Source organism: Ovis canadensis, chromosome 25 (genome assembly GCF_042477335.2).
Source record: "Ovis canadensis isolate MfBH-ARS-UI-01 breed Bighorn chromosome 25, ARS-UI_OviCan_v2, whole genome shotgun sequence".
Taxonomy (NCBI): domain Eukaryota; kingdom Metazoa; phylum Chordata; class Mammalia; order Artiodactyla; family Bovidae; genus Ovis; species Ovis canadensis.
Genome location: NC_091269.1, coordinates 20,482,445 through 20,498,326, shown reverse-complemented (window position 1 = coordinate 20,498,326; position 15,882 = coordinate 20,482,445). Strand labels below are relative to the sequence as shown.

The following is a 15,882-nucleotide window of genomic DNA, read 5'->3' as shown; positions in this document are numbered from 1 at the left end:
TGCGAGTGTGTCTGTGTGCCTGTCCGTGTGGCTGCACGTCGCTCGTCTGCACCCTCAGCAAGGTCCGGTGCTTGGAGGGCGGCGTGGGGGCAAGGGGGGGCCTCGGTAGGGCGAAGGGGCGGGGCTGACGAGCTCTGGTCGCCGGCGCTGGTGGCTGCAGGTGGGTTTGGGCACCGCGCAGGTGCCGGGCAGGATGGGCGCTCAGGGCCACGGCTGGGCTGCGCCTAGGCCCGCAGGAGGCTCAGAGGACCGCGGGCCCCAGCGGGCCCCGAGGCCCTGGGCAGCGAACGCCTTGGGGAGGTGGGCGAGGGGCTGGGGGAGGGGCGGCGGCCCCCGAGCCGGGTGGTGCCTGGAGGGTCCCAGGGTGGGAGAGCGCCACGACCTCGGCGCCCCTCACTCCACCCTCCCCGCTACACCCACCGGCGGGCACACCCGGCCGGCTGCTCCCGGTCCCGGAAGCCCTGTGGTCCCCCGGGCCGGGCCGGCGGTGTGTTGGCCGGGGGGGGGGGCGGGGGGCGGGGACGTGGGCGGGGGCGGGGCGCGGGGCGGCGTGTGCCGGCCACCGGGCCGCCGGGAGTCCGGTCGCGGGTGGTGCAGCTCAAGTGCAGCGCGCGCTCCGTGGAGAGCTGGAGAGCTGCGGCCGCCGGCTGGCCCGGGCGGCAGGTCAGAGCGAAAGGCAGGCGCAGCGCAGGGCTCTTAGGGCGCCTGGCGGCAGCCGCCTCCGTCTACGGCCATACCACCCTGAACGCGCCCGATCTCGTCTGATCTCGGAAGCTAAGCAGGGTCGGGCCCGGTTAGTACTTGGATGGGAGACCGCCTGGGAATACCGGGTGCTGTAGGCTTTTTGTTGTTTCTGTTTTGCCCTGCCTCCCCTCTCCTTTAGCCCCCGGCCCCAGCCGCACCGCAAGCCGCACCAGCCGCTGGCCCCTGGCACCCCACCGCGCTCAGAGCCGCCGCCTGCCTTCCAGCCCCTCTCAGGTTGGCTGGCCGGGGCCCCGACTCCCGCTGCAGACCTGGGTTGCCTCCGCGCGGCCCGCGAGCCCCTCGGCTTTCGGCGTCCAGGAAACCAGAGGAACGGCGGCGGCGGGGGCGCGGGGGTCTCTGTCTGGGGCTCCCTTGGCAGGCCTCAGGCAATTCTGGGCGGGGCCGGGGCCCCAGCCCCACCCCCAGACGCATCCTGGCAGGCAACCTCGCGGTCTCCCGCAGGCGCGGGCGCACAACACACACACACACACACACACACACACACACACACACACCCTCACGCCCGCCCCCCTCCCCCCAAACACAGGCACACCTCCCGCAGCCCAGACAGGTCAAGAGCCGGAAACCACAAGTAAGGGAGACGGAGAAAGAGGGAGAGAGAGAGACAGCAAGAGGACCGCACAGGCTTCCAAAGCCCCGGCCGCCACACCCTCCCCCCCTCCACTGTGGGTATCCACCCGGCCCCCCCAGTCGACCCGACCCCACCACCGTCGCCCACCGACACACTCACACGCACACTCTCTCCCACACTCACCCTCTGGCCTGGGGGCGGGGGCTGGGTCTCGCCTCAGGGAGCCAAGCCGAAGGGGACCTTTGAGACCTCGGCTGCGAGGAAGTCTTGGGGTCCCCACGGGTGATTGCCAGCCCCAGGGCACCGCGTCCAGCCGGGGCTCGCCGGGCCCAAGGCTCACGCCCCCTCCCTTGCGCACGGGCCGCTCTCTGCGGTGTGTGACGGTCTGTGCCAGAGTGTCCGTCTCGGATGGGATGCCGTCCCCTGTGCCCTGTCCGTCTCCCGCTTTCCGTCTCGCTGTGGGTCGGTCGCTCTGTGTCTCCGTCTCTCTGGCTCTCCCTCCCTGGGTGTGCCTGCGCGCTCGTGTCTGTCTGTCTGTCTGCATCTGCATCTGCATCTGCATCTGCCCTCTCGCCGTCTTGGGAGCCTGTCTCTGAACCTTCATCTCTTTGCGTCTCTGTCTCTCCTGACCCCCGGCCTGCCGTCCCTTCCTCTGGCCCCGGCCTCTCACGGGGGGGTGCTCTGGCCGTGGCCCTGGCTGACGAGCTTGCGCCGGCCGGCTGTCTCACTTGGCGTGGGTGCCTGCGAGTGTGTCTGTGTGCCTGTCCGTGTGGCTGCACGTCGCTCGTCTGCACCCTCAGCAAGGTCCGGTGCTTGGAGGGCGGCGTGGGGGCAAGGGGGGGGCCTCGGTAGGGCGAAGGGGCGGGGCTGACGAGCTCTGGTCGCCGGCGCTGGTGGCTGCAGGTGGGTTTGGGCACCGCGCAGGTGCCGGGCAGGATGGGCGCTCAGGGCCACGGCTGGGCTGCGCCTAGGCCCGCAGGAGGCTCAGAGGACCGCGGGCCCCAGCGGGCCCCGAGGCCCTGGGCAGCGAACGCCTTGGGGAGGTGGGCGAGGGGCTGGGGGAGGGGCGGCGGCCCCCGAGCCGGGTGGTGCCTGGAGGGTCCCAGGGTGGGAGAGCGCCACGACCTCGGCGCCCCTCACTCCACCCTCCCCGCTACACCCACCGGCGGGCACACCCGGCCGGCTGCTCCCGGTCCCGGAAGCCCTGTGGTCCCCCGGGCCGGGCCGGCGGTGTGTTGGCCGGGGGGGGGGGGGGGGGGGGGGGGCGGGGGGGGGGGGGGGGGGGGGCGGGGCGGCGTGTGCCGGCCACCGGGCCGCCGGGAGTCCGGTCGCGGGTGGTGCAGCTCAAGTGCAGCGCGCGCTCCGTGGAGAGCTGGAGAGCTGCGGCCGCCGGCTGGCCCGGACGGCAGGTCAGAGCGAAAGGCAGGCGCAGCGCAGGGCTCTTAGGGCGCCTGGCGGCAGCCGCCTCCGTCTACGGCCATACCACCCTGAACGCGCCCGATCTCGTCTGATCTCGGAAGCTAAGCAGGGTCGGGCCCGGTTAGTACTTGGATGGGAGACCGCCTGGGAATACCGGGTGCTGTAGGCTTTTTGTTGTTTCTGTTTTGCCCTGCCTCCCCTCTCCTTTAGCCCCCGGCCCCAGCCGCACCGCAAGCCGCACCAGCCGCTGGCCCCTGGCACCCCACCGCGCTCAGAGCCGCCGCCTGCCTTCCAGCCCCTCTCAGGTTGGCTGGCCGGGGCCCCGACTCCCGCTGCAGACCTGGGTTGCCTCCGCGCGGCCCGCGAGCCCCTCGGCTTTCGGCGTCCAGGAAACCAGAGGAACGGCGGCGGCGGGGGCGCGGGGGTCTCTGTCTGGGGCTCCCTTGGCAGGCCTCAGGCAATTCTGGGCGGGGCCGGGGCCCCAGCCCCACCCCCAGACGCATCCTGGCAGGCAACCTCGCGGTCTCCCGCAGGCGCGGGCGCACAACACACACACACACACACACACACACACACACACACACACCCTCACGCCCGCCCCCCTCCCCCCAAACACAGGCACACCTCCCGCAGCCCAGACAGGTCAAGAGCCGGAAACCACAAGTAAGGGAGACGGAGAAAGAGGGAGAGAGAGAGACAGCAAGAGGACCGCACAGGCTTCCAAAGCCCCGGCCGCCACACCCTCCCCCCTCCACTGTGGGTATCCACCCGGCCCCCCCAGTCGACCCGACCCCACCGTCGCCCACCGACACACTCACACGCACACTCTCTCCCACACTCACCCTCTGGCCTGGGGGCGGGGGCTGGGTCTCGCCTCAGGGAGCCAAGCCGAAGGGGACCTTTGAGACCTCGGCTGCGAGGAAGTCTTGGGGGTCCCCACGGGTGATTGCCAGCCCCAGGGCACCGCGTCCAGCCGGGGCTCGCCGGGCCCAAGGCTCACGCCCCCTCCCTTGCGCACGGGCCGCTCTCTGCGGTGTGTGACGGTCTGTGCCAGAGTGTCCGTCTCGGATGGGATGCCGTCCCCTGTGCCCTGTCCGTCTCCCGCTTTCCGTCTCGCTGTGGGTCGGTCGCTCTGTGTCTCCGTCTCTCTGGCTCTCCCTCCCTGGGTGTGCCTGCGCGCTCGTGTCTGTCTGTCTGTCTGCATCTGCATCTGCATCTGCATCTGCCCTCTCGCCGTCTTGGGAGCCTGTCTCTGAACCTTCATCTCTTTGCGTCTCTGTCTCTCCTGACCCCCGGCCTGCCGTCCCTTCCTCTGGCCCCGGCCTCTCACGGGTGGGTGCTCTGGCCGTGGCCCTGGCTGACGAGCTTGCGCCGGCCGGCTGTCTCACTTGGCGTGGGTGCCTGCGAGTGTGTCTGTGTGCCTGTCCGTGTGGCTGCACGTCGCTCGTCTGCACCCTCAGCAAGGTCCGGTGCTTGGAGGGCGGCGTGGGGGCAAGGGGGGGGCCTCGGTAGGGCGAAGGGGCGGGGCTGACGAGCTCTGGTCGCCGGCGCTGGTGGCTGCAGGTGGGTTTGGGCACCGCGCAGGTGCCGGGCAGGATGGGCGCTCAGGGCCACGGCTGGGCTGCGCCTAGGCCCGCAGGAGGCTCAGAGGACCGCGGGCCCCAGCGGGCCCCGAGGCCCTGGGCAGCGAACGCCTTGGGGAGGTGGGCGAGGGGCTGGGGGAGGGGCGGCGGCCCCCGAGCCGGGTGGTGCCTGGAGGGTCCCAGGGTGGGAGAGCGCCACGACCTCGGCGCCCCTCACTCCACCCTCCCCGCTACACCCACCGGCGGGCACACCCGGCCGGCTGCTCCCGGTCCCGGAAGCCCTGTGGTCCCCCGGGCCGGGCCGGCGGTGTGTTGGCCGGGGGGCGGGGGGGGGGGGGGGCGGGGACGTGGGCGGGGGCGGGGCGCGGGGCGGCGTGTGCCGGCCACCGGGCCGCCGGGAGTCCGGTCGCGGGTGGTGCAGCTCAAGTGCAGCGCGCGCTCCGTGGAGAGCTGGAGAGCTGCGGCCGCCGGCTGGCCCGGGCGGCAGGTCAGAGCGAAAGGCAGGCGCAGCGCAGGGCTCTTAGGGCGCCTGGCGGCAGCCGCCTCCGTCTACGGCCATACCACCCTGAACGCGCCCGATCTCGTCTGATCTCGGAAGCTAAGCAGGGTCGGGCCCGGTTAGTACTTGGATGGGAGACCGCCTGGGAATACCGGGTGCTGTAGGCTTTTTGTTGTTTCTGTTTTGCCCTGCCTCCCCTCTCCTTTAGCCCCCGGCCCCAGCCGCACCACAAGCCGCACCAGCCGCTGGCCCCTGGCACCCCACCGCGCTCAGAGCCGCCGCCTGCCTTCCAGCCCCTCTCAGGTTGGCTGGCCGGGGCCCCGACTCCCGCTGCAGACCTGGGTTGCCTCCGCGCGGCCCGCGAGCCCCTCGGCTTTCGGCGTCCAGGAAACCAGAGGAACGGCGGCGGCGGGGGCGCGGGGGTCTCTGTCTGGGGCTCCCTTGGCAGGCCTCAGGCAATTCTGGGCGGGGCCGGGGCCCCAGCCCCACCCCCAGACGCATCCTGGCAGGCAACCTCGCGGTCTCCCGCAGGCGCGGGCGCACAACACACACACACACACACACACACACACACACACACACACCCTCACGCCCGCCCCCCTCCCCCCAAACACAGGCACACCTCCCGCAGCCCAGACAGGTCAAGAGCCGGAAACCACAAGTAAGGGAGACGGAGAAAGAGGGAGAGAGAGAGACAGCAAGAGGACCGCACAGGCTTCCAAAGCCCCGGCCGCCACACCCTCCCCCCTCCACTGTGGGTATCCACCCGGCCCCCCCAGTCGACCCGACCCCACCACCGTCGCCCACCGACACACTCACACGCACACTCTCTCCCACACTCACCCTCTGGCCTGGGGGCGGGGGCTGGGTCTCGCCTCAGGGAGCCAAGCCGAAGGGGACCTTTGAGACCTCGGCTGCGAGGAAGTCTTGGGGTCCCCACGGGTGATTGCCAGCCCCAGGGCACCGCGTCCAGCCGGGGCTCGCCGGGCCCAAGGCTCACGCCCCCTCCCTTGCGCACGGGCCGCTCTCTGCGGTGTGTGACGGTTTGTGCCAGAGTGTCCGTCTCGGATGGGATGCCGTCCCCTGTGCCCTGTCCGTCTCCCGCTTTCCGTCTCGCTGTGGGTCGGTCGCTCTGTGTCTCCGTCTCTCTGGCTCTCCCTCCCTGGGTGTGCCTGCGCGCTCGTGTCTGTCTGTCTGTCTGCATCTGCATCTGCATCTGCATCAGCATCTGCCCTCTCGCCGTCTTGGGAGCCTGTCTCTGAACCTTCATCTCTTTGCGTCTCTGTCTCTCCTGACCCCCGGCCTGCCGTCCCTTCCTCTGGCCCCGGCCTCTCACGGGGGGGTGCTCTGGCCGTGGCCCTGGCTGACGAGCTTGCGCCGGCCGGCTGTCTCACTTGGCGTGGGTGCCTGCGAGTGTGTCTGTGTGCCTGTCCGTGTGGCTGCACGTCGCTCGTCTGCACCCTCAGCAAGGTCCGGTGCTTGGAGGGCGGCGTGGGGGCAAGGGGGGGGCCTCGGTAGGGCGAAGGGGTGGGGCTGACGAGCTCTGGTCGCCGGCGCTGGTGGCTGCAGGTGGGTTTGGGCACCGCGCAGGTGCCGGGCAGGATGGGCGCTCAGGGCCACGGCTGGGCTGCGCCTAGGCACGCAGGAGGCTCAGAGGACCGCGGGCCCCAGCGAGCCCCGAGGCCCTGGGCAGCGAACGCCTTGGGGAGGTGGGCGAGGGGCTGGGGGAGGGGCGGCGGCCCCCGAGCCGGGTGGTGCCTGGAGGGTCCCAGGGTGGGAGAGCGCCACGACCTCGGCGCCCCTCACTCCACCCTCCCCGCTACACCCACCGGCGGGCACACCCGGCCGGCTGCTCCCGGTCCCGGAAGCCCTGTGGTCCCCCGGGCCGGGCCGGCGGTGTGTTGGCCGGGGGGGGGGGGGGGCGGGGACGTGGGCGGGGCCGGGGGGCGGGGCGGCGTGTGCCGGCCACCGGGCCGCCGGGAGTCCGGTCGCGGGTGGTGCAGCTCAAGTGCAGCGCGCGCTCCGTGGAGAGCTGGAGAGCTGCGGCCACCGGCTGGCCCGGGCGGCAGTTCAGAGCGAAAGGCAGGCGCAGCGCAGGGCTCTTAGGGCGCCTGGCGGCAGCCGCCTCCGTCTACGGCCATACCACCCTGAATGCGCCCGATCTCGTCTGATCTCGGAAGCTAAGCAGGGTCGGGCCCGGTTAGTACTTGGATGGGAGACCGCCTGGGAATACCGGGTGCTGTAGGCTTTTTGTTGTTTCTGTTTTGCCCTGCCTCCCCTCTCCTTTAGCCCCCGGCCCCAGCCGCACCGCAAGCCGCACCAGCCGCTGGCCCCTGGCACCCCACCGCGCTCAGAGCCGCCGCCTGCCTTCCAGCCCCTCTCAGGTTGGCTGGCCGGGGCCCCGACTCCCGCTGCAGACCTGGGTTGCCTCCGCGCGGCCCGCGAGCCCCTCGGCTTTCGGCGGCCAGGAAACCAGAGGAACGGCGGCGGCGGGGGCGCGGGGGTCTCTGTCTGGGGCTCCCTTGGCAGGCCTCAGGCAATTCTGGGCGGGGCCGGGGCCCCAGCCCCACCCCCAGACGCATCCTGGCAGGCAACCTCGCGGTCTCCCGCAGGCGCGGGCGCACAACACACACACACACACACACACACACACACACACACACACACCCTCACGCCCGCCCCCCTCCCCCCAAACACAGGCACACCTCCCGCAGCCCAGACAGGTCAAGAGCCGGAAACCACAAGTAAGGGAGACGGAGAAAGAGGGAGAGAGAGAGACAGCAAGAGGACCGCACAGGCTTCCAAAGCCCCGGCCGCCACACCCTCCCCCCTCCACTGTGGGTATCCACCCGGCCCCCCCAGTCGACCCGACCCCACCGTCGCCCACCGACACACTCACACGCACACTCTCTCCCACACTCACCCTCTGGCCTGGGGGCGGGGGCTGGGTCTCGCCTCAGGGAGCCAAGCCGAAGGGGACCTTTGAGACCTCGGCTGCGAGGAAGTCTTGGGGTCCCCACGGGTGATTGCCAGCCCCAGGGCACCGCGTCCAGCCGGGGCTCGCCGGGCCCAAGGCTCACGCCCCCTCCCTTGCGCACGGGCCGCTCTCTGCGGTGTGTGACGGTCTGTGCCAGAGTGTCCGTCTCGGATGGGATGCCGTCCCCTGTGCCCTGTCCGTCTCCCGCTTTCCGTCTCGCTGTGGGTCGGTCGCTCTGTGTCTCCGTCTCTCTGGCTCTCCCTCCCTGGGTGTGCCTGCGCGCTCGTGTCTGTCTGTCTGTCTGCATCTGCATCTGCCCTCTCGCCGTCTTGGGAGCCTGTCTCTGAACCTTCATCTCTTTGCGTCTCTGTCTCTCCTGACCCCCGGCCTGCCGTCCCTTCCTCTGGCCCCGGCCTCTCACGGGTGGGTGCTCTGGCCGTGGCCCTGGCTGACGAGCTTGCGCCGGCCGGCTGTCTCACTTGGCGTGGGTGCCTGCGAGTGTGTCTGTGTGCCTGTCCGTGTGGCTGCACGTCGCTCGTCTGCACCCTCAGCAAGGTCCGGTGCTTGGAGGGCGGCGTGGGGGCAAGGGGGGGGCCTCGGTAGGGCGAAGGGGCGGGGCTGACGAGCTCTGGTCGCCGGCGCTGGTGGCTGCAGGTGGGTTTGGGCACCGCGCAGGTGCCGGGCAGGATGGGCGCTCAGGGCCACGGCTGGGCTGCGCCTAGGCCCGCAGGAGGCTCAGAGGACCGCGGGCCCCAGCGGGCCCCGAGGCCCTGGGCAGCGAACGCCTTGGGGAGGTGGGCGAGGGGCTGGGGGAGGGGCGGCGGCCCCCGAGCCGGGTGGTGCCTGGAGGGTCCCAGGGTGGGAGAGCGCCACGACCTCGGCGCCCCTCACTCCACCCTCCCCGCTACACCCACCGGCGGGCACACCCGGCCGGCTGCTCCCGGTCCCGGAAGCCCTGTGGTCCCCCGGGCCGGGCCGGCGGTGTGTTGGCCGGGGGGGGGGGGGGGGGGGGGGGGCGGGGGCGGGGGGGGGGGGGGGGGGCGGGGCGGCGTGTGCCGGCCACCGGGCCGCCGGGAGTCCGGTCGCGGGTGGTGCAGCTCAAGTGCAGCGCGCGCTCCGTGGAGAGCTGGAGAGCTGCGGCCGCCGGCTGGCCCGGGCGGCAGGTCAGAGCGAAAGGCAGGCGCAGCGCAGGGCTCTTAGGGCGCCTGGCGGCAGCCGCCTCCGTCTACGGCCATACCACCCTGAACGCGCCCGATCTCGTCTGATCTCGGAAGCTAAGCAGGGTCGGGCCCGGTTAGTACTTGGATGGGAGACCGCATGGGAATACCGGGTGCTGTAGGCTTTTTGTTGTTTCTGTTTTGCCCTGCCTCCCCTCTCCTTTAGCCCCCGGCCCCAGCCGCACCGCAAGCCGCACCAGCCGCTGGCCCCTGGCACCCCACCGCGCTCAGAGCCGCCGCCTGCCTTCCAGCCCCTCTCAGGTTGGCTGGCCGGGGCCCCGACTCCCGCTGCAGACCTGGGTTGCCTCCGCGCGGCCCGCGAGCCCCTCGGCTTTCGGCGTCCAGGAAACCAGAGGAACGGCGGCGGCGGGGGCGCGGGGGTCTCTGTCTGGGGCTCCCTTGGCAGGCCTCAGGCAATTCTGGGCGGGGCCGGGGCCCCAGCCCCACCCCCAGACGCATCCTGGCAGGCAACCTCGCGGTCTCCCGCAGGCGCGGGCGCACAACACACACACACACACACACACACACACACACACACCCTCACGCCCGCCCCCCTCCCCCCAAACACAGGCACACCTCCCGCAGCCCAGACAGGTCAAGAGCCGGAAACCACAAGTAAGGGAGACGGAGAAAGAGGGAGAGAGAGAGACAGCAAGAGGACCGCACAGGCTTCCAAAGCCCCGGCCGCCACACCCTCCCCCCTCCACTGTGGGTATCCACCCGGCCCCCCCAGTCGACCCGACCCCACCACCGTCGCCCACCGACACACTCACACGCACACTCTCTCCCACACTCACCCTCTGGCCTGGGGGCGGGGGCTGGGTCTCGCCTCAGGGAGCCAAGCCGAAGGGGACCTTTGAGACCTCGGCTGCGAGGAAGTCTTGGGGTCCCCACGGGTGATTGCCAGCCCCAGGGCACCGCGTCCAGCCGGGGCTCGCCGGGCCCAAGGCTCACGCCCCCTCCCTTGCGCACGGGCCGCTCTCTGCGGTGTGTGACGGTCTGTGCCAGAGTGTCCGTCTCGGATGGGATGCCGTCCCCTGTGCCCTGTCCGTCTCCCGCTTTCCGTCTCGCTGTGGGTCGGTCGCTCTGTGTCTCCGTCTCTCTGGCTCTCCCTCCCTGGGTGTGCCTGCGCGCTCGTGTCTGTCTGTCTGTCTGCATCTGCATCTGCATCTGCATCTGCCCTCTCGCCGTCTTGGGAGCCTGTCTCTGAACCTTCATCTCTTTGCGTCTCTGTCTCTCCTGACCCCCGGCCTGCCGTCCCTTCCTCTGGCCCCGGCCTCTCACGGGTGGGTGCTCTGGCCGTGGCCCTGGCTGACGAGCTTGCGCCGGCCGGCTGTCTCACTTGGCGTGGGTGCCTGCGAGTGTGTCTGTGTGCCTGTCCGTGTGGCTGCACGTCGCTCGTCTGCACCCTCAGCAAGGTCCGGTGCTTGGAGGGCGGCGTGGGGGCAAGGGGGGGGCCTCGGTAGGGCGAAGGGGCGGGGCTGACGAGCTCTGGTCGCCGGCGCTGGTGGCTGCAGGTGGGTTTGGGCACCGCGCAGGTGCCGGGCAGGATGGGCGCTCAGGGCCACGGCTGGGCTGCGCCTAGGCCCGCAGGAGGCTCAGAGGACCGCGGGCCCCAGCGGGCCCCGAGGCCCTGGGCAGCGAACGCCTTGGGGAGGTGGGCGAGGGGCTGGGGGAGGGGCGGCGGCCCCCGAGCCGGGTGGTGCCTGGAGGGTCCCAGGGTGGGAGAGCGCCACGACCTCGGCGCCCCTCACTCCACCCTCCCCGCTACACCCACCGGCGGGCACACCCGGCCGGCTGCTCCCGGTCCCGGAAGCCCTGTGGTCCCCCGGGCCGGGCCGGCGGTGTGTTGGCCGGGGGGGGGGGGGGGGGGGCGGGGACGGGGGCGGGGGCGGGGCGCGGGGCGGCGTGTGCCGGCCACCGGGCCGCCGGGAGTCCGGTCGCGGGTGGTGCAGCTCAAGTGCAGCGCGCGCTCCGTGGAGAGCTGGAGAGCTGCGGCCGCCGGCTGGCCCGGGCGGCAGGTCAGAGCGAAAGGCAGGCGCAGCGCAGGGCTCTTAGGGCGCCTGGCGGCAGCCGCCTCCGTCTACGGCCATACCACCCTGAACGCGCCCGATCTCGTCTGATCTCGGAAGCTAAGCAGGGTCGGGCCCGGTTAGTACTTGGATGGGAGACCGCCTGGGAATACCGGGTGCTGTAGGCTTTTTGTTGTTTCTGTTTTGCCCTGCCTCCCCTCTCCTTTAGCCCCCGGCCCCAGCCGCACCGCAAGCCGCACCAGCCGCTGGCCCCTGGCACCCCACCGCGCTCAGAGCCGCCGCCTGCCTTCCAGCCCCTCTCAGGTTGGCTGGCCGGGGCCCCGACTCCCGCTGCAGACCTGGGTTGCCTCCGCGCGGCCCGCGAGCCCCTCGGCTTTCGGCGTCCAGGAAACCAGAGGAACGGCGGCGGCGGGGGCGCGGGGGTCTCTGTCTGGGGCTCCCTTGGCAGGCCTCAGGCAATTCTGGGCGGGGCCGGGGCCCCAGCCCCACCCCCAGACGCATCCTGGCAGGCAACCTCGCGGTCTCCCGCAGGCGCGGGCGCACAACACACACACACACACACACACACACACACACACACACACCCTCACGCCCGCCCCCCTCCCCCCAAACACAGGCACACCTCCCGCAGCCCAGACAGGTCAAGAGCCGGAAACCACAAGTAAGGGAGACGGAGAAAGAGGGAGAGAGAGAGACAGCAAGAGGACCGCACAGGCTTCCAAAGCCCCGGCCGCCACACCCTCCCCCCTCCACTGTGGGTATCCACCCGGCCCCCCCAGTCGACCCGACCCCACCACCGTCGCCCACCGACACACTCACACGCACACTCTCTCCCACACTCACCCTCTGGCCTGGGGGCGGGGGCTGGGTCTCGCCTCAGGGAGCCAAGCCGAAGGGGACCTTTGAGACCTCGGCTGCGAGGAAGTCTTGGGGTCCCCACGGGTGATTGCCAGCCCCAGGGCACCGCGTCCAGCCGGGGCTCGCCGGGCCCAAGGCTCACGCCCCCTCCCTTGCGCACGGGCCGCTCTCTGCGGTGTGTGACGGTCTGTGCCAGAGTGTCCGTCTCGGATGGGATGCCGTCCCCTGTGCCCTGTCCGTCTCCCGCTTTCCGTCTCGCTGTGGGTCGGTCGCTCTGTGTCTCCGTCTCTCTGGCTCTCCCTCCCTGGGTGTGCCTGCGCGCTCGTGTCTGTCTGTCTGTCTGCATCTGCATCTGCCCTCTCGCCGTCTTGGGAGCCTGTCTCTGAACCTTCATCTCTTTGCGTCTCTGTCTCTCCTGACCCCCGGCCTGCCGTCCCTTCCTCTGGCCCCGGCCTCTCACGGGTGGGTGCTCTGGCCGTGGCCCTGGCTGACGAGCTTGCGCCGGCCGGCTGTCTCACTTGGCGTGGGTGCCTGCGAGTGTGTCTGTGTGCCTGTCCGTGTGGCTGCACGTCGCTCGTCTGCACCCTCAGCAAGGTCCGGTGCTTGGAGGGCGGCGTGGGGGCAAGGGGGGGGCCTCGGTAGGGCGAAGGGGCGGGGCTGACGAGCTCTGGTCGCCGGCGCTGGTGGCTGCAGGTGGGTTTGGGCACCGCGCAGGTGCCGGGCAGGATGGGCGCTCAGGGCCACGGCTGGGCTGCGCCTAGGCCCGCAGGAGGCTCAGAGGACCGCGGGCCCCAGCGGGCCCCGAGGCCCTGGGCAGCGAACGCCTTGGGGAGGTGGGCGAGGGGCTGGGGGAGGGGCGGCGGCCCCCGAGCCGGGTGGTGCCTGGAGGGTCCCAGGGTGGGAGAGCGCCACGACCTCGGCGCCCCTCACTCCACCCTCCCCGCTACACCCACCGGCGGGCACACCCGGCCGGCTGCTCCCGGTCCCGGAAGCCCTGTGGTCCCCCGGGCCGGGCCGGCGGTGTGTTGGCCGGGGGGGGGGGGGGGGGGGGCGGGGACGTGGGCGGGGGCGGGGCGCGGGGCGGCGTGTGCCGGCCACCGGGCCGCCGGGAGTCCGGTCGCGGGTGGTGCAGCTCAAGTGCAGCGCGCGCTCCGTGGAGAGCTGGAGAGCTGCGGCCGCCGGCTGGCCCGGGCGGCAGGTCAGAGCGAAAGGCAGGCGCAGCGCAGGGCTCTTAGGGCCCCTGGCGGCAGCCGCCTCCGTCTACGGCCATACCACCCTGAACGCGCCCGATCTCGTCTGATCTCGGAAGCTAAGCAGGGTCGGGCCCGGTTAGTACTTGGATGGGAGACCGCCTGGGAATACCGGGTGCTGTAGGCTTTTTGTTGTTTCTGTTTTGCCCTGCCTCCCCTCTCCTTTAGCCCCCGGCCCCAGCCGCACCGCAAGCCGCACCAGCCGCTGGCCCCTGGCACCCCACCGCGCTCAGAGCCGCCGCCTGCCTTCCAGCCCCTCTCAGGTTGGCTGGCCGGGGCCCCGACTCCCGCTGCAGACCTGGGTTGCCTCCGCGCGGCCCGCGAGCCCCTCGGCTTTCGGCGTCCAGGAAACCAGAGGAACGGCGGCGGCGGGGGCGCGGGGGTCTCTGTCTGGGGCTCCCTTGGCAGGCCTCAGGCAATTCTGGGCGGGGCCGGGGCCCCAGCCCCACCCCCAGACGCATCCTGGCAGGCAACCTCGCGGTCTCCCGCAGGCGCGGGCGCACAACACACACACACACACACACACACACACACACACACACACCCTCACGCCCGCCCCCCTCCCCCCAAACACAGGCACACCTCCCGCAGCCCAGACAGGTCAAGAGCCGGAAACCACAAGTAAGGGAGACGGAGAAAGAGGGAGAGAGAGAGACAGCAAGAGGACCGCACAGGCTTCCAAAGCCCCGGCCGCCACACCCTCCCCCCTCCACTGTGGGTATCCACCCGGCCCCCCCAGTCGACCCGACCCCACCGTCGCCCACCGACACACTCACACGCACACTCTCTCCCACACTCACCCTCTGGCCTGGGGGCGGGGGCTGGGTCTCGCCTCAGGGAGCCAAGCCGAAGGGGACCTTTGAGACCTCGGCTGCGAGGAAGTCTTGGGGGTCCCCACGGGTGATTGCCAGCCCCAGGGCACCGCGTCCAGCCGGGGCTCGCCGGGCCCAAGGCTCACGCCCCCTCCCTTGCGCACGGGCCGCTCTCTGCGGTGTGTGACGGTCTGTGCCAGAGTGTCCGTCTCGGATGGGATGCCGTCCCCTGTGCCCTGTCCGTCTCCCGCTTTCCGTCTCGCTGTGGGTCGGTCGCTCTGTGTCTCCGTCTCTCTGGCTCTCCCTCCCTGGGTGTGCCTGCGCGCTCGTGTCTGTCTGTCTGTCTGCATCTGCATCTGCATCTGCATCTGCCCTCTCGCCGTCTTGGGAGCCTGTCTCTGAACCTTCATCTCTTTGCGTCTCTGTCTCTCCTGACCCCCGGCCTGCCGTCCCTTCCTCTGGCCCCGGCCTCTCACGGGGGGGTGCTCTGGCCGTGGCCCTGGCTGACGAGCTTGCGCCGGCCGGCTGTCTCACTTGGCGTGGGTGCCTGCGAGTGTGTCTGTGTGCCTGTCCGTGTGGCTGCACGTCGCTCGTCTGCACCCTCAGCAAGGTCCGGTGCTTGGAGGGCGGCGTGGGGGCAAGGGGGGGGACTCGGTAGGGCGAAGGGGCGGGGCTGACGAGCTCTGGTCGCCGGCGCTGGTGGCTGCAGGTGGGTTTGGGCACCGCGCAGGTGCCGGGCAGGATGGGCGCTCAGGGCCACGGCTGGGCTGCGCCTAGGCCCGCAGGAGGCTCAGAGGACCGCGGGCCCCAGCGGGCCCCGAGGCCCTGGGCAGCGAACGCCTTGGGGAGGTGGGCGAGGGGCTGGGGGAGGGGCGGCGGCCCCCGAGCCGGGTGGTGCCTGGAGGGTCCCAGGGTGGGAGAGCGCCACGACCTCGGCGCCCCTCACTCCACCCTCCCCGCTACACCCACCGGCGGGCACACCCGGCCGGCTGCTCCCGGTCCCGGAAGCCCTGTGGTCCCCCGGGCCGGGCCGGCGGTGTGTTGGCCGGGGGGGGGGGGGGGGGGGGGGGGGGCGGGGACGTGGGCGGGGGCGGGGCGCGGGGCGGCGTGTGCCGGCCACCGGGCCGCCGGGAGTCCGGTCGCGGGTGGTGCAGCTCAAGTGCAGCGCGCGCTCCGTGGAGAGCTGGAGAGCTGCGGCCGCCGGCTGGCCCGGACGGCAGGTCAGAGCGAAAGGCAGGCGCAGCGCAGGGCTCTTAGGGCGCCTGGCGGCAGCCGCCTCCGTCTACGGCCATACCACCCTGAACGCGCCCGATCTCGTCTGATCTCGGAAGCTAAGCAGGGTCGGGCCCGGTTAGTACTTGGATGGGAGACCGCCTGGGAATACCGGGTGCTGTAGGCTTTTTGTTGTTTCTGTTTTGCCCTGCCTCCCCTCTCCTTTAGCCCCCGGCCCCAGCCGCACCGCAAGCCGCACCAGCCGCTGGCCCCTGGCACCCCACCGCGCTCAGAGCCGCCGCCTGCCTTCCAGCCCCTCTCAGGTTGGCTGGCCGGGGCCCCGACTCCCGCTGCAGACCTGGGTTGCCTCCGCGCGGCCCGCGAGCCCCTCGGCTTTCGGCGTCCAGGAAACCAGAGGAACGGCGGCGGCGGGGGCGCGGGGGTCTCTGTCTGGGGCTCCCTTGGCAGGCCTCAGGCAATTCTGGGCGGGGCCGGGGCCCCAGCCCCACCCCCAGACGCATCCTGGCAGGCAACCTCGCGGTCTCCCGCAGGCGCGGGCGCACAACACACACACACACACACACACACACACACACACACACACCCTCACGCCCGCCCCCCTCCCCCCAAACACAGGCACACCTCCCGCAGCCCAGACAGGTCAAGAGCCGGAAACCACAAGTAAG

At 71.8% G+C, this 15,882-nt stretch overlaps 8 non-coding genes across 8 annotated transcripts; all 8 read left to right on the top strand.

Moving 5' to 3' along the window:
* Nucleotides 1–723: 723 nt before the first annotated feature.
* On the top strand, nt 724–842 carry LOC138430513 (5S ribosomal RNA). The gene has a single exon (XR_011253208.1). It is a non-coding gene; the product is annotated as a 5S ribosomal RNA (ribosomal RNA).
* A 1,963-nt stretch (nt 843–2,805) lies between these two features.
* Nucleotides 2,806–2,924, top strand: LOC138430512 (5S ribosomal RNA). Its single transcript, XR_011253207.1, has one exon. It is a non-coding gene; the product is annotated as a 5S ribosomal RNA (ribosomal RNA).
* A 1,961-nt stretch (nt 2,925–4,885) lies between these two features.
* Nucleotides 4,886–5,004, top strand: LOC138430511 (5S ribosomal RNA). The gene has a single exon (XR_011253206.1). It is a non-coding gene; the product is annotated as a 5S ribosomal RNA (ribosomal RNA).
* A 1,962-nt stretch (nt 5,005–6,966) lies between these two features.
* On the top strand, nt 6,967–7,085 carry LOC138430568 (5S ribosomal RNA). The gene has a single exon (XR_011253259.1). It is a non-coding gene; the product is annotated as a 5S ribosomal RNA (ribosomal RNA).
* Nucleotides 7,086–9,037: 1,952 nt separating this feature from the next.
* LOC138430597 (5S ribosomal RNA) lies at nt 9,038–9,156 on the top strand. The gene has a single exon (XR_011253286.1). It is a non-coding gene; the product is annotated as a 5S ribosomal RNA (ribosomal RNA).
* A 1,956-nt stretch (nt 9,157–11,112) lies between these two features.
* LOC138430510 (5S ribosomal RNA) lies at nt 11,113–11,231 on the top strand. Its single transcript, XR_011253205.1, has one exon. It is a non-coding gene; the product is annotated as a 5S ribosomal RNA (ribosomal RNA).
* Nucleotides 11,232–13,180: 1,949 nt separating this feature from the next.
* On the top strand, nt 13,181–13,299 carry LOC138430508 (5S ribosomal RNA). The gene has a single exon (XR_011253203.1). It is a non-coding gene; the product is annotated as a 5S ribosomal RNA (ribosomal RNA).
* Nucleotides 13,300–15,264: 1,965 nt separating this feature from the next.
* LOC138430507 (5S ribosomal RNA) lies at nt 15,265–15,383 on the top strand. The gene has a single exon (XR_011253202.1). It is a non-coding gene; the product is annotated as a 5S ribosomal RNA (ribosomal RNA).
* Nucleotides 15,384–15,882: the final 499 nt, after the last annotated feature.